Here is a 17,035-nt window from a genome sequence, read left to right as displayed (position 1 = left end):
TGTCAGAAGTGGGATTTAATTAGGTATACCAGGCTTCAAGCCCTATTTTTTTTTTGAGGTAATTGGGATTAAGTGACTTGCCTAGGGTCACACAGCTAGTAAGTGTCTAAGGCTAGATTTGAACTCAGGTACTTCTGACTCCATGGCTGATGCTCTATCTACCACACCACATAGCTGCCCCTGAAGTCTCTTCTCAATACATTGAATACTCTGTTCATTCTCCTCTCAAAATTTCCTAGAACATTTGAACAAGATATGTCTTATTTTTCCCTTCCTATTCAATGTTGTATTAAGTACATGTGCCTCATATTATATCATTAGTACTTGGAAAGCAGGGAGAACTGTTCTGTGCTAAGCAAAAGGTCTCGGAGCCCAGAATCTGTGTTCCAATGCCACTTTTCTTCCCACTGCACCAGACTCTCCCTCCTCTCAGGAGTGTCCATCTGTAAAGGACTTTTGGAGTCAGATCTCTGCAGGCAAAGGTAGTCTCTAGGGCCTAGCAAAATTTAATCCTAGAGATACGCTATTTCTTTCCCCACAGTAGGAAGGTACGACACTTTGAGCCAGCTCAGGAAAGGAGTGGAATGGAGTTTCTCTGGAGCAGGAATGTTTTGACTGCACAGTGTGAGTGGCAGGTGTGAATGGTTGTGGCATCCAACGCCACATCCAATGCAGTGCTCATATCCAGTGAAGAAGGGAAGGAATTACTCCAGAAGGAGGACATTAGAGCTGGGTGTTGAGGAGCAGCAGCCACAAGGGTGGGCCACCTTTAGAGTCTTGGGAACTGCAACTGCTTCCAGTTTCATTGTCCAGACTGGAATCGTGGCTGCTGACTTTCTTTTGGAACGATGGGTGCTAGACGCGTAACTTCTTCTTCCCTCCCTGTTCTCTCGGCTAATTGAAGTCAGACGCTGATTTGAAAGTTTGCTCTGTTCTGTACGGTTGCTTTGTTCCTTTTTATTTAAGTAACATGAACGTATTTTGCTGTCAGCTTAAATATAATTGTGCTAACCTCTGTTTGTTATCTTATTTGCAAACAGCAGGGATACAGCAGGAAGAAGACTGTTGCAGAAAGAATCAGGATTTGAACTCTGATCCCTAGAAGTAACAGCCTTTTTCTTATCTGGGTGCTAGTCAAACTGAGAGAGAATCTTATGGGTTTAAAAAAAAGTATCATTGTTATTATTTGTATAAGCTTTTTACAAGGCTCGATTAAACTGCATCAGAGGATTTTCCTTCTGATCTTAGACTAAAAGGAGCCACAGCTTCATTTCCAGGAACACACCAAGGATGGGTTGTTGAGTCACACACCCTCCGACACTTACTTATTCTTACTCCTCCCCACAGGGATTCTCTAAGAAAGCTCTTAGAGTCTAAGGTAGGGACTAGGGAGGAGGATGACCCTGTGGTTAAAACGTGACATAGACCTGGCTGCTAATGCCCATATTCCAAAGAGGGGAACAGGGGAGGGAGCATTTTTCCTGTTTTGGCATCTGACACATGCCAGTCATGTACAGAAGACCACCAAAGCATCAAAGTCCACTCCTGAATTCCTGGCTTAGTTCACTTAAAAGATTATAAGCTCCCTAAGGGCAGGAACTATGACTTATTCATGCCTGTAACAACTCCAATGCCTAGCATGAGACCTTTCTTGTACATAAAGTCAATTACTAAATATTTTGGAACAGATGAATTCCTTTGGTGTGAGGCTGTTTGGAGTTCACTCGGACTCTGTGGGATGCTATGGAAATATCACTAGTCCTGGAGTCAGAGGGTCTGGGAGTGAATCTTGGCTCTAATATTAATTACCGTGATGACCTTGGGCAAGATGTATCCCTTTCTGAACTTTAGATTTCTTCTCTGTACAATATGGGATCTGAACCAGATCACCTCTAGGACTCTAGGGCAGACCAGGTGACCCCTGGGACTCTAGGCTGGACCACATGACCTCTAATGTCCCTTCCAACTCTAGATCCATTATAGCATGAATTTCTTGTGAGGACTTTTGTTGTTCAGTCATGCTCTGTGACACCATTTGTTTTTTTTTTCAAAGATACTGGAGTGGTTTGCCATTTCTTTGTCCAGCTCATTTTACAGATGAGGAAACTGAAGCAAATAGGGTAAAGTGACTTGACCAGGGCCAGACAGCTAGTAAGTGCCTGAGGTTGGATTTGAACTTGGAAAGATAAATCTTCCTGACTTCAGTACTGGTGCTCTATGTACCTCACCCCCCAGTTGCCCACCTTGGGAAGGTAGGGGCTTTTTTTTTTTGTCTTTCTTTGTATGCTCAGTGACTAACAAGGTGCTTAGAATATAGTAGGTGATTAATAAGAGATTGTTGATGACTCCTTGTTTCCTAAGGTAGGGGACATGTCATTCATCATGAACAATTAGGTGGTCTCAGTGGAAGGAGTGTAGGAAATCACCATTACCCAGCTTCCCTGGTCCAACACTTCCTAGATGTCTGACCCTCAGCAAATTCCCTCCCCTCCTTCAGTCTCAGTTTCCTCATTTGTAAAATGAGAATCATAACACTTGATCTATTGACTTCAAAGTAGTGTGTGTGTGTGTGTGTGTGTGTGTATGTGTGTCTGTGTCTGTGTCTGTGTGTGTGTTTGTGTGTGTGTCTGTGTGTGTATCTGTGTCTGTGTCTGTGTGTGTGTCTGTGTGTGTGTGTTTGTGTGTGTCTGTGTGTGTGTGTCTGTGTCTGTGTGTGTCTGTGTGTGTTTGTGTGTGTGTCTGTGTGTGTGTCTGTGTATGTATGTGTGTGTGTGTCTGTGTGTGTGTGTGTGTGTGTGTCTGTGTGTGTGTGTGTGTAAAGCTCCTTGTTGATGAGAAAGCCTGTGGAAATGTGAGCGAAGCACAGAGGTTTGTGGTTGAGGAAACTGGGCAGAAACATGAAAGTTGGTTGGAGCTGGCTTGGGAACTCGGGATATGGGATGGATGAACCCCTCGCTTCCTTCTGATTCCTTTACTGCGATGTGGTTTGGGGAAGCTGGTCGACCCCACTCCTCGTTGGTATGGCGAGGACGTTGTTGTCAGTACTGAAGGGAGAACAGAATGATTTCTGGGATGATTGTGGAAGACCGGGCAGCAGGGCGTTAGGCTGCACGCTGAGATCTCTTGGGGACACTCCTATGGCGCCAGAGCAGGAGCTAATTGACCTGGAACATCTGCCAGGATAATTATGGGAGCCAGATAGTGGGAAAGAGGCTGGTTTCTATTGGATCAAAAAATCCATCCATGATGCTGAGCAGAGCATGTGGTGAGACTCCCTGACAGCAGGCACACAGGCCAGTTGAGGCTTTGAGACCTGGTACAACTGCAGGGCTTAAAATGCAGGCTGGGGACTGGGGTTTTTTCCTTGTATGTCTTTCTCCCTCCCCTTCCTCCTCTTCCTGTGACTTGGGTCATGTTCCATCTAGGGACCTCAGTTCTTTAATCTATAAAATGAAGGATTTATCTCTGAGGCCAGTGAAACTCATTTAAGGCTTTCTTTAAATTATACAATGATAATGACTAACATTTATAAAGCACTTTACAGTTTGTCAAACTTTTTACATGTTAGGTGATTCAATATAATTAAATCTTCCTAACAACCCCGTGAGGTAGGGGCGATTATTATTCCCATTTTACAATTGAGGTAACCAAGACTGAAAGGTTAAGTGACTTGTCCAGGGTAACACAGCTCTATGGTCATTTGTCCATCCTCACTTTGGTCACTGGGACACTTTAGTCCCTGGGATCATGGACTGAAGTTAAACACATGAACTGCAAAACCCTTCCCTTTATATCTGTATTCTTGGAGGTCACTGTAACCTGAATCTTAGACCAATTTAACCTCTCAGAAATGCAATCAAGTTCCCCTGAACAGGGAAAGCAATATATAACATATTATATATGTATATTATATAGCATAGGATATACATAGCCCTTATATATGTTCTTTATAGCTCTCATGTATGGGCAGCTAGGTGGTGCAGTGCGTGGAGCCTTGAAATTGGAAGATTCATCTTCATGGGTTCAAATCCAGCCTCGGACACTTACTGGCTGTGTGACCCTGGGTAAGTCATTCAACCTTGTTGGCCTCAGATTCCTCATCTGTCAAATGAACTGGAGAAGGAAATGGCAAACTACTCTAGTATCTTTGTCAAGAAAACCCCAAATGGGATCACGGAGAGTCAGATACAACTGAAATGACTGAACGACAACAACTACGGATTATGTTCATATATAGTGCTTATATATGCCAATATAGAGTGTTATATAGGGTCCATACGTGTGTACATACACATATGTCTGTATGCATAAATGGAGATCTCATCCAGGTTAATCAAATTCCAATCAAAGACTTGACCTTGCACATGTAAAAGGCAGCTCTCACTGCCAGACCCTACTCTGGTCGGAGCACATAGTAGGGGCATGATAAACGCCTGCTGATTGATCCCAGGCTGGGGTTCTGATGGCAGTCAGATGTTAGCAGCGTCTCTATAATCTGTGAACAAAAATCAGAAAGTTCAGTATTCTGGATGTTGGAAGACAAGAAGAGGCTTTCTCGGAGTACACAGGAAATTCAGGGCCCAGCTGGGACAGGGGCCCAAGTTTCCTGGTGTCCAGTCTATTGTCTTGCGAACTTTGACTGCCTTATACTCTTCAAGATGTGCTAGTGGACGGGTATGGTCTCTTGGGGAGTCTTGCCATAGAAAAGATAATCCTATACAGTTCTATTACGCAAGAATTTATTGTTTACCATATGCCAGGCACTAAGGATAACTACAACCCCCAACCCTTTCCAGGCTCCCCCCATCCTGAAATCTTGAGGGAAGGGTGGTGGGGACAAAGGGTACACAAGAAAAATAAGGAGAAAACATGTACAAAGGTATATGGAAGGTAGAACCATGATAATCTGAAAGGTCAGGAAAGGAGGCAACACCTGACCTGAGCCTTGAAGGATTCTAAAAGGCAGTGGAGAGGAGGGAAGGCACACCAGGCAAAGGGCACAGTCTGTGCAAAGGTATGGAGCAGTTTACCTGCATCATTTCATCCACCTTGTGAAGTAGGCAGGGCTGAGACTATTATTCCCATATTAGAGGGGAAGAAATTTGGAGTTCAGAGAGAAGTGTCGGAGTCACCTAGCAAATTAGAAGCAGAAATCAGAAGCCAATTTCCAATACTGACCTTTCTCTACTCACTGTTTGTGAGCTATTGGTTTGTTGGGTGGCTCTGAGATAATGTGGTTCAATTCAACAAACATTTATTAAATGTTTATTACGTGCGATACAGGGTATTAGGCACTGCGAATGAAATAATTAGAGTGTCTGTCCTCAAGAGGCTTATATTTAAAATGTTTCCCCTCTGAAAATCACCACTGTGATTTGGAGGTGGAAGGGAGCTCAAAATGACCTTTTCCAACCTCCTTTTTATTACAGATAAGGAAACTGAGGCCCACAGAATTGATACTAGGTAGCAAGAGGGAATCTGAAGTTTGAATCTAGTTCCTCTGACTCATTACCATAAATTTACACACATTTGCATTTCCTTGCTGCACAGGTTATTTCTCCATAGAAGGAAAGCTCCTTGAAGGCAGGGGTATTTTATTTTTATCTCCATATTTCTATCTCTTAATGCAATGCTGGGTCATGGTAGGCACAGGGAGAATAGAACTGAGCAAACTCTCTTTGGGCTTAAAGAATCTGGGAGTGAAAGGCCCTTGGAGGTCGCTGAGTTCAACCCTCTGATTTTAAAGATGAGGCAAAACTGAGACTTGGAGAAGGAATGTGATTTCATGGGATCCCAGATCTAAAGCTAGAAGGGATCCCAGAGGCACATAGAGTCCAGCCCTCTCATTTAACAGATGAGGAAACTGAGGCACAGAGAGGTGAGGTGCCCAGGCTTTACTGGAAACAATGCAGTCATTCTCAGGGGATTCCTTTGTTGACCCTTCTGAATGACTTTATCTTCATGGCTTGAGGCAGGGGAATCCTTCCATGATGCCCTCTCTCTACCCTTACTATACCATGCCCTTCCCTGATTTCCCCACTTTTCTCTTAGTTGCTCTCCAAAAGGAATGGCAGCCTCTGCAGAAGTGCTCATTCATCACTTTGGGCATCTTGTTTTCCACTCTGCTGGCCACCCTGTCCCTATCTAATCAGGGGGCTCCTTCCTGTGTTTGTCCCCTGTCATTCATCCTGCTGGACCGATTGTTATCATCAAACAGCTTGAAAATAGATTGTTTAGCATTGGCACTCTCGGCTCCAAGAGGAGCTTTCTTTGGGCAAGACGCAGGGAAGCAGCTGGAGTCACGCCACAAGACCAATGCAGACGCTGTCTGAGGGAGCATCCCCAAAATAGGACTGTTATCTTCCCATGTTATCTGCCTTTCTTCCTCTCCTTTTCCCACCTCCCCCCCACCCAAGGGGGAATATCACGTGAATCATTTCAACTTGGGGACGTCTATTTACATCCATTCAATCCATGGTCTTCCGGACAGTCAAGGAGAATTTGATTCATGAGTTCCGCTTGTCATTTCCAATGCTGAACAAAGGTGACAATGGGCACATATGGCTCTGTTTCATCTAAAGATTGCCTGTGTCCTTCAGATCTCACATTTCTGTGCAAGTGGGAAAAGCCAAGAGAGCCTCAGTCTCACTATTTTCAGCTGCCTTCTTGGAGTGGTTGGGTTCCATTCAGTGGTCTTCAGAAGAATGGGCACCAATAGTCATTTCTTCTGAAATTCATCCCAGGTGCTACTTTCTCTGGGAAGCCTTGGCTGAATTCTCCAGGTACTAATACTCTCTTGTACCTCTTGTCACTCTGACCAAACCATCCCCTGGCACGTGCTTCTTGGAGGGTACCCACTTCAGTACTCATGTCATATGCTTATTCAATCCAACTTCATTCAACAAGTATGTATTAAAGACCTACTATGTGCCAGCCACTGAGCTAGGTACAGGGGAATGCAAAGATAAAAAAAAAAATCCTTGCCCTCAAGGAGCTTATTTTTTATTCAGGAGAATCAACATGTTTATAGAGAAGTAAAAGCAAAAGTAATCTGATAGAGAGAATTAAGAAGTGGGGGAATCATAGTTGTATAAATTTAGATCGATAAAGGGCTTTAGGGGAATCATCTCATGTAAAGTCAGTATTCAAACCCAGTTCCACTAACTCCAGATTAAATTCTTTTTCTGTTCTACTTTGCTACCTTCACAAAAGACACTGTTCTCACCCTTCTCTTCATGACATTTCTTACTCTTCCTTTCCCATTCCCACCCCAGGAGAGTACAAACTTCCTAAAGGCAAGGACTCCCATTTTATCTTTGTAATTCTCATGCCTTGCATGGTGCATTTGTATACAGCAGGTGCTTAATGTTGTTTTCGTCAGTTTTCGAAGAGGACCAAAGGCACACAGGTGATGTCTTGACTTGCTTGGGAATTGGATTTAAGTGAGGCAAGCAAAGTCATCAGCCTTTCTCTTTCCTCCAGAGTCATGGTCCAGTGGCAAACCAAAAGTCAAGATGACTGCTGCTGGCCCGGGGTGCAGTGGATAACCTTGGTGTCTTCTATGTCTGCCCAAGCTCTAAGTGCTCCATGGTGCCTGCTTCAGCCATCTTCGTGGACTTGGAACAAATTGTTCTCATTTGCCCATTCTGCCAGGGGATGTCATTACATACTTGGAGTGTTCAGGACTAGCCCTTCTGATGAAAGGACTGTTGATCTCTTTCCAGTGCTGCTCATCCACCTTTGGGGTCAATCCCTTACTCAACTTTCACCTGTGGCTCCAAGAAATTGTAGCTTGCACAGAGGCCACATCTTGGAAAAACTGTCTCTTCAGACCAGCCAAACCAGCCCTCAAATCCATCAGCGAGTTAGGGGGATGTCCACCCCAAGCATGTGAAGACTTCCCCCAGCAGAATGACAGATGAGAACAATTTGTTTTAGCTACCATGAGGGCACTGTGGAGTGCAACACAATAGGTGCTTAATGAACATTGGTTAAATTAATCAGTTAATGAATGTTCTGATTTCCACGAGCACAGAAGTAACCCCTTGACCAGAAGAGAAGTTGAATAGACACTTTTGCCCTGATAATATCCAAGGTTGTGCTATATTACACGAAAGCCTTAGGAGGTGTGTCACTCAGAGATCAAGTCTTAAGAGTTTAAAGGAATCTCAGTGGCCAGCTGGTCCAACCCTTTCACTTTAGAGAGTAAGAGACTGAGATTCAGTCTCTGTGACATCATTGATCTTCTTTGAAAACAAAGGATGAACAGTAACCACAACTGTGTGCTGAGCACTTTGCCAGACTCTAAGGATGCCAAAGACAGCTTCTGTCCTTTAGTTAGACCAGCTCCTGAGAACTGATTGTAAATTGTTCCTGGGAACATTTACATCTCAGAAATCGGTAAATGCTACAAATTGAGGCTTGATTTATTTATTGTTTTGTTGATTGTTGAGACTTGAGGAAGTGATAGAGAGAATGCTAATATAATGCAAATTCAAGTGAAAAGCATTCTGGGTACATTTAAAAAAAATTCTAGCAATACAATTGTTAACCGTTTACCAGAATACACCTGGCCTAACATTCTGCCCCAGTAGCAAAAGGAAAGCAGGAAAGCTGGGGTCCTGCAGTTGGGCAGGACGAGGAAAGTATATTTAGAATGGACTTCAATGAGAAGAATGATTCTTGATTCTTGAAATCACTTTTCCCTGGCATTCTACAGAGCCTGAACCCAACACGGGAACATTTTGGGAGAGCTCATCCCCATCCAATCTGGCTGCAGCTGTACCAAACAGCTGGAGGCAGACATTCTAAAGCTGTTCTCTCTTGGGTCACTGCATTTACTTCTTTCCCTGGTTTGCAAAATTAGCCCAAGGAGTTGGAACCTGAAGCTAATGATTGAAGATCAGGGTTTCAGAGCTTGATGAGATCTTAAAGCTCACAGAGTCCAATCCCACTCACCCAAACCCCCATTTAATAGATGAGAAAACTGAGGCATAAATGAAGTGATATGTCCAAGATGGCTCAGACAATAAGTGGTAGAACATAGGTTCTCTGACGAGTTCAAATTAAGTGGTAAGGCAGTCAGAGGGTGGGAATGAGACTTGGAAAGATCTGAATTTGAATCCTGTTTCAAATACTTAGAGCTCTGGGCAAGTCCTTAACCTCTATGAATCTCCATTTTCCTCATCTATGAATTGGGAATAATAAAAGCTCCTCCCTCCCAAGGTTATTGTGAGATACCATGGAAGAAGCTTTGTCACTCTTAAAGTCCCGTATAAATGTTAATTATTATTATTAATATTATCTTATGTACATGCATAAGCATATAACAAAAAAAGGCAAAATCAATCCATAGCTATTTTGGTGGGGGACGTGAAGCGTCAGGCAAGCTCTCATACAGGATGGGGCACTTGAGCAAAGTCAGGAGTTCTAGAAAGTACGGGCATGTAGAGAGGGCATTCCAGGTTCTAGCACCCTAGGGTCATATCTTCAGCATCAATGGAGAGATGAAAGGAACCTCGGAGGTCTAATCTTAGACCATCTAGTCTTACCCTCTCATTTTGCAAAGGAAGGAACTGAGGCCCAGGGGGATATGGAGGATGGCCAGGGCAGAGTACCATTGTTGGGGGAGAGCTGGGGCACACTACAGGTATGGGGGAAGGCCAGGGCAAAGGTTCACATTTGTAAGGAACACCAAGAAGGCCAGACTAGCCCAAGATCACACAGAGCTGGTCTTCAAACCCTGGTCCTCTGGGATCAAATGAGGTAATATTTGTAAAAAAAAAAAACAAAACAAAACCAACAGATAATGCAATGATTTAGCATACCATAGGTGCCATATAAATGCTTATGCCCATTACCTTTTCCCTCTGACTACAAATCTAGAACTTTCTTTCAGATTTTATCTCTTCTGACTCTATTTCAGAACCTTATTCACTAAGCCACACTACCTCTATACTTGCCCACTGTATAAAATGCAACACTCATCACTGACATTTTATGTAGAAAGCAGATAGAATTGGGGGGTGGGGGTGGAGTGAGGAAGGCCAGAGTTCAAATCCAGTCTCAGACACTTACTAGGCAAGTCACTTCACCTCTGTCTGCCTCAGTCTCCTCTACTGTAAAATGGGTATAATAATAGCACCGGACTCCCCAGGTTGTGAAGATCCAATGAAAGAATATTTGTAAAGTGCTTAGGCACACAGTAGGTGCTTAATGAGTTTGTCTCCTCCCCATTCCTTTCCCCTGTAACACATTAATGTTGACAAGGTGCTTCCCATTCATTTTCTCATTTGAGTTTCACAGCAAAACAGGGGAGCTAGGTTGTAGGGCAGGAGGCCTGGGCCTGTGATTTCAATGGTCTAGAGATCTCCCACATGAGAAAACCCCTTGTATCAATGAAGGCCAGCTCTATTCAGAATCTCAAAGTCTTCAAGAGCTGCCTAGAGCAAATTCAAGGATAAATGACTTACCCAGAGTCACCAGGTGTTACATGTCAGAGGAGGGGCTTGAACCCTGTCCTGTGTTCCTGATTTGAAACTGACTCTCTCCACTCTGTTTCATTCCTCGTCTCAAGCCCACCATCTACATTTCAGTCTCTGTGCACGTATCCAAATAGGCGACCTCTTCTCGTGACAGCCACAGACTGTTAGAGGATTCTGGTATCACAGGTCATAGATTTACATCCAGAAGGGATCTCAGAAACCAACCAGTCCTTTCCCTCATTCTACAGATGAGGCAACTGAGGCCCAGAGAGTTTAAGGGACTGACCTGAAGTCATATAGAGATCACTAGAGGTGGGTGGTGTCTCAGAGAGCACATTATCCAACCCCTCATTTGATAGATAACTACTTTTGATATCTCAGATATACCCCACAGGAAACCCAGGGAGTGCTGGCAGGGACATAGACTGCCCAGAATCCTTGTCAACCCAGGGTTCCCTCTGCATAGTGTGGCATTGTTCTGCCTAGGTTTCTGGCTCCCCTACTTGGCCGGGCGGGCAGAACAAAGACGTTTTCATCCAGGACAAAAGGGCTCTGTTCTACCTAATGAGGAACAGTTGAGAGGTATGGAGACAGCACCCTCTCCTCACAGGGCAGAGGGCTGGGGAAGAGAGGAATCCTCCAGCTAATGAAGACCAGTTGAGAGGTGCCCGCCAGACACTCAGCTAACCTTTCACTGGAGGCCGTCCCTGTCTCAAGAGACCCTGGCTAGGCTTCCTGACAAGGGAGGGCCCCAGAAAGCTGGAGCATGTGCAAGGGTCATCTGTCACCGTGATGGCTCCTGACCCCAGCGACCTCTCTGGCTTTCCCCTTTGACCTCTGGAGTTGACATTTCCAAAGAGCCTCTAGTCCTCAGCCAGAAGTTCTCTATTGACTACCTGCCAGCGACCACCTGCCTAAGGAGGCCCCGAGAAATTAAAGTCTCTGAATGGGTCCCCGGAGACGCCTTCAGTGGCTGTAGGGGCACTGAGGCCCTGACTGGGAAACCAATCTCCCTAATGATGCAACAAGAACATCTCTCATCTCCGGGTTTTGTTTCTCACAGCCCTGCTCTCTCTGGCCACTTCCAGGGCTCATTAGTCCAATTTTGCTTTGAGGTCAGCAAGAGAAAAAAATACCTTGGGGGAGAGGAAAGGAGAGTCATGGGAGAAGGGCTCCTTTGGGGTGGACAGTGTGCTGGGATGGAGAGAGCCCCGAATATGAAGCCCCTCCAAGGACCTGGACAGCAGATCCTAGCTGTGTGATCTTGGGCAAATGGCTTCCCCTCTCTGAACCTATATTTGGTCACCAGAATGATGACTGATTCAAAGGTCCCTTCCAGCCTTACATTCCTTGTTCTTAGGGAGAATCCCTATTTGTTTCTGGGACAAAGACTAGAAGGGGATCTCCCCAGCTGTGGGAATTCCTCTGCTTTCTCTACCAGCTCCAATCCACTTTCTACTCAGCTGGCAAATGGATCTTCCTGAAACACAGGGCTGACCATGTAAACTCCAATGGTTCCCTCTCACTTCCAGGAACATAGAGAAAATCCTCTGCTTGGTGTTCAAAGTCCTTTCTAACCTAGCCCCCTTTCCTTCCCAATCTTCTTGGAGCTTGGGTCCTGCATCCTTCATCCTCCACTATGTCCTCTGCCATAGAATGACACAGGCCTCCTTGGCATTCCTTGGAGAGCTTTCGCTGGCTTCCCCCCTTTCATCCTTAGACCTTATCTCCACTTCCTGGCTTCCTTTAGCTCCCACCTCTCCCAATTCCCTGAAATTCTAGTACCTTCTCTGTGCTAATGATCTCCAGTTTTCCCAGTTGTTTGGGCACAGCTGTTTGTATGTGGTCTCCCCCATTAGATTGTGAGTTCCTTAAGAACAAGAGACATTTTGCTTTCTTTGTATCTTCAGGGTTTAGCACAGTGTCTGAGAAGCAGTAGGTGCTTAATAAATGCTCATTGACTGATACATCTTATTAGCATTCTGGCACTAATTTACCTCTCTAGCTTGAGAGGCAGTGGTGTAGTGGTTAAACCATTGACCCTGGATTCAGGAATCCTGGGTTCAAATGTGACCTCAGACACTTATTAGCTTTGTGACCTTGGGTAAGTCACTTAAGGGCATTTAAACTCTCTGGGCCACCCAACAGCCTTATAAGACCCTAAGTTGCAGAGGAATTGCTTATCTATGTCAATGGTGGGATGGTAATTTCCATGCTGAGTTTCCTCCACTGATGATCATTGCATCATCAGTTAAGAATGGGAAGATAATTTACAGACCATTTAGGCCCACTCTCTCATTTTACAGATGAGAAAATCAAGGTTGAGTGATTTTTTTCCAGGATTTCACAGCTGGTGTCTCAGGAAGAATTTGAACTCAGCTTATTGACTTCAAGTACAACACTTTAGACACTCGGCCATCCAGCTGCGGTGGAACCAGGTGACAGTGCCAAGGACTTTGATACAGAGAATTTTCTTTCCCCAGTCTTCAGTAGTTGTGGGGGTTGAGGAGACAATGAGAATTGTTTCAATGGGATGAAGACTTTGCTTAGACACAGAAGTAGTGAGGGTGGGTGAAGAGACAGACCTGCTATTCTGAGGGTTCTTGGGCTAAACTGCCCTTTGGTGGCATTTGGTTGGCAGTTGGTGTTGGTGGGGATGGCAGCTCCCTCTCCATAAAGACAAATGAAATAGATCCAGCCCTCAGAGAGACTGCATTTAGGGGGAAACACTATGGACATATGTGTAGCTGGGGCCATCCCATGGAGCATGGATGGGGAGGGACCTGCTCCTGGATTTCTTCCAGTGGACCAGAACACATGGGACCCAAAGGACCTAGACATGGGCCATGTAGTCTTCTACTACACACAGAGAAAAAAGCTAAATACCAAATATATGAAAAAAAAACCAAACTAAAAAATTTCACTGAATGGGAGACTGAAAACTCTCTCTGGGACCAACATACTTCTCACACTTCCCTTGAACCTCTCTGGTACCCTTCTTTCCATTGCAACCTCCCTCCCTCATTTTACATATAGTCTCTATAAGTTCCTTGAGAGGAGGGATTGTTTTGCTTTCTTGTCTTTGTATTCTTAGTGTAGTGCCTGAGACAGTGTAAGAATTTAATAAATCCTCTCTCTCTCTCTCTCTCTCTCTCTTTCTCTCTCCTCCAATCCCACCATCTATTTAAGGAAGAGAAAATCTTTTCTTTCTTGGTCAATCCAGAGGAATGCTAAAGGAAAATGACCCTGTGGAAATCCTAGCAGAGATCTAGGTTTAATTCAGTTCTGTCTTCAACCCTCACTATTCCTTATCTTTGAGGGACCCCAGAGAGTCTATTGAGAGAAAGTGGCTTGTTAGGCCATGTGAGCTAACAATGAAGGACCATGGAAGGTCAGTAACTCATCACACCCAATCTGATGATTGGGTTGGACAATAGGAGAAGGAGATTATCCAGCCTATTTGGAGCCCAGATTCTGAGATGGTAATTACCATCCAGCCTCTCATCCTCTGAGCAAACACTTTGGTAGTTTGAAGGAAGGTTTTAGATGGAACAAGACGGGTTTCCAATTTTCAAACATAATTAGAATAGTTCCCCCTTCCCCACTATACAATTAACTTGTTTTTCTTCTTTCTCTATCTCTTTGTTTGTCTTTTGGGCCCCACTTTCCAGCTTCCTGAGGACCCGAAGCAGTAGGGGCCAGGTTGGGGTGAGTCAGTAAGTCTGAACACCCCTTTTTTCCCTTGGGGATGTCTGTGAGGGGCTGTCCCTTCCCTTTCTTTGAGATTCTTTTCAACCCCAGAGTGGAATTTTGACTTTTCCCATCTGTTTCCACACACACAGCCCATAATTCTCAGGTGAGAGGATTACTACCTAAGATTTATTTAAGAAATTCCTCAAGGGAGGGATGAGGAAGGGAATGCCCTTGAGCCAAAATCCTGAGGGGATCTCATAAGATATTCAACAAATGACAATATGAGATTTAGGAGGACCTAGGGAAGGAGGATGGATAATGGAATTTTTGGAGTTCAGAGAACAGAAAGGTGGAGTTTCAAGGTTCCCTCCCCCATTAGTCCCCCTAACTCAATGCAGACAAATGATTCTTTTTACTTCTTTAAATCAATTATTATAAATTCTTCCAATTCCTCTCCTCCATACAGAACATACGACTTCCCATCTATGTGCCTTTGTGTACACACACATAAGGAACTTGCTGCTCTCCATGCCTGGAAAGTATTGCCTTTTCATCTCTACCTCTTAGAAGCATCAAGGTAGTAGAGTGGATAATGTTGGATTGGGAGGTGGTGTGCTGTATAGAATGATTGACTGGAGGTAGAAAGACCTGAGGTCAAATGCTACCTCTGACATTTACTAGCTGTGTGACCCTGGGCAAATCCCTTTACCTCTCTGAACCGTCTGTTTCCTCATGTAAACTAGAGATGATAAGATGATCTGCCTCACAGAGTTAGGAGGATCAAATGAGATAAAGTGAAGGCTTTGCACACCTTAAGGATCAAATGAGATAAAGTGAATGCTTTGCACACCTTAAGGGCTATAGAAATGCTAGCTAGAATCCTGTTACATTTCAAGGCTTAATTCTAATTCCACCTCCTACAAGAAACATTTCCTAATTCTCCCTCCCCCTTCTCTCATGAGTATTCCCTTCCTCCAGAAAAACAAAGCAAAACAAACAAACAAACAAAATGACTTTGTATTAAAATTTCTATTTCTGTTTTCATTTTAAATATAATTAGTATAATGTGAGCTCTTTGAGGGCAGAAAGTGTCTCCATTTTGTCTTGGTGTCACTGGAACTTAGCACAGTATTGGGTACAAAGGAAGTTTTTAACAAAACTTTATTAGATTGGATTGTGTGCACAGGCTTTTTTTCTCCCTCTAATAATGGGAATTGATTTCTGTGAACTATACACTCACTCTCTGTATCCAAGAGCCAGCATTATATCGGGGGTCATTAGGAGAACCTTTGATTCACTGGTCTGGTATAGCTCCTCATCACTGGAGACCAGTCAAGAGTTCCTTCCCTGAGTCATCCCAGTAAGGTGTACCTCTCTCAGTAAGGAGTCAGAATTCATCTCGTGCAACATGGGAGGTACTCTGGTCCAGCAAATCTGGAGTTCCCTTGATCACCCTTATTATAATCAGGATTATAGGTTTGGATCTTGAAGACAATTTAGAGATCTTAGAGTCATTGGATGGCTAGGAGATTCAGAACTTGAAGGGACCTAGGAAGCTTGTCTAAACTCTCATTTGAGGTTCAAGAAGGTTGACTTCCCTAAGACTGCAAAAGTGGGACTTGAACTCCAGTCTTCTGGCTGACTGCAAGAGCCAGTGATCTTACAAGCGAGCAAACCGAGGTTCAGAGAAAGGAAGGGACCTCCCCAAAGTCACAGAAATAGTAAATAGTAGAAACAGTGATCTGATCTTTCAATTTCAAATTCAGGACTCCTTCCACTACTCATCAATACCTTCCCCCCTCCAACTTTCTTTGTTACCAACATTTGGAAGAGAGCAGGTCAGGATGAGAACGCTCCATGGGTGCACAAAGTTAACTAGCCTGCTGGGGGAACCCTCATAGCCTGGTGCTCTAAGCAGCCAAGATAGCTATGTTTGATCATTCAGTACTTCATGTCAGGTCACAGACTGGAGCAAAGGTCCAGCTAACTATTAATTTTTGTGTTTAGAATTTCATTAATTTTCTGTAATATTTCTATAATTTTATAATTTTATATACATTATATAATATATATTAATTTATATATAATTCTCTAATAATTTTCTATAATAAATAGGAAATAAAATGAATCTTTCCCTATATGTGGTAGAACAAAAAACTGTGACTCTCATGTACAGCTTGCTTTTCTTTGAACATATACAAGAATTTCAACGTCACTTTCAAATCTCCCCTCCTTATGGCTGTGTGCCTTTCCTCACTGACCTATCAATTCTCTTCCGTGCTTTACAAATGCTTCAGGAATCCTCGTTCTACCTTTTATTTTTCTTTTCTGAAGGGTCATGTCAGTCACCAGACTTGCTCTCTCTTTTACCTACCTCACCAGCTAAACAAAACAAAATAAAACCTGGTAACAAAAGTGCATAGGCAAACAAAAGAAATTGTCACATTGTGTATGAAAAGTCAGTCTCATTCTGCATCCTAAGACCACCATCTCTCTGCCTGGAGGTGAATAGCAGTTTTACCACCCATCCTGTACTGATCAGAATTCTTAAGTCTTTCAATGGTGTTTTTCTTTACAATGTTGCATAAATGTTGTATAAATGGTTGCACTGGTTCTGCTCACTTCTCTCTGTGTCCATTCATACAAATCTTCCCCAGCTTCTCTGAAACCATTCCTTTCTTTATTTCTTACAAAGCCCTATCTTGATAATACCAAATGTTCTTGCAGTACTGGTGAGGTATGTCATGTTTATGACAAATTGAAGTTGAGAATCACCCAATGGGCAACAGAGAAGTGCATGATGGGAATGATCTGATTTTAACACAGTAAAGTCAAGGGATTGTGAAAGAGAAAACATA

This window comes from Notamacropus eugenii, chromosome 4 (genome assembly GCF_028372415.1).
Source record: "Notamacropus eugenii isolate mMacEug1 chromosome 4, mMacEug1.pri_v2, whole genome shotgun sequence".
In the NCBI taxonomy this organism is placed as follows: Eukaryota; Metazoa; Chordata; class Mammalia; order Diprotodontia; family Macropodidae; genus Notamacropus; species Notamacropus eugenii.
The sequence above is the reverse complement of the archived record's forward strand: the minus strand, read 5'-3'. Positions refer to the sequence as shown.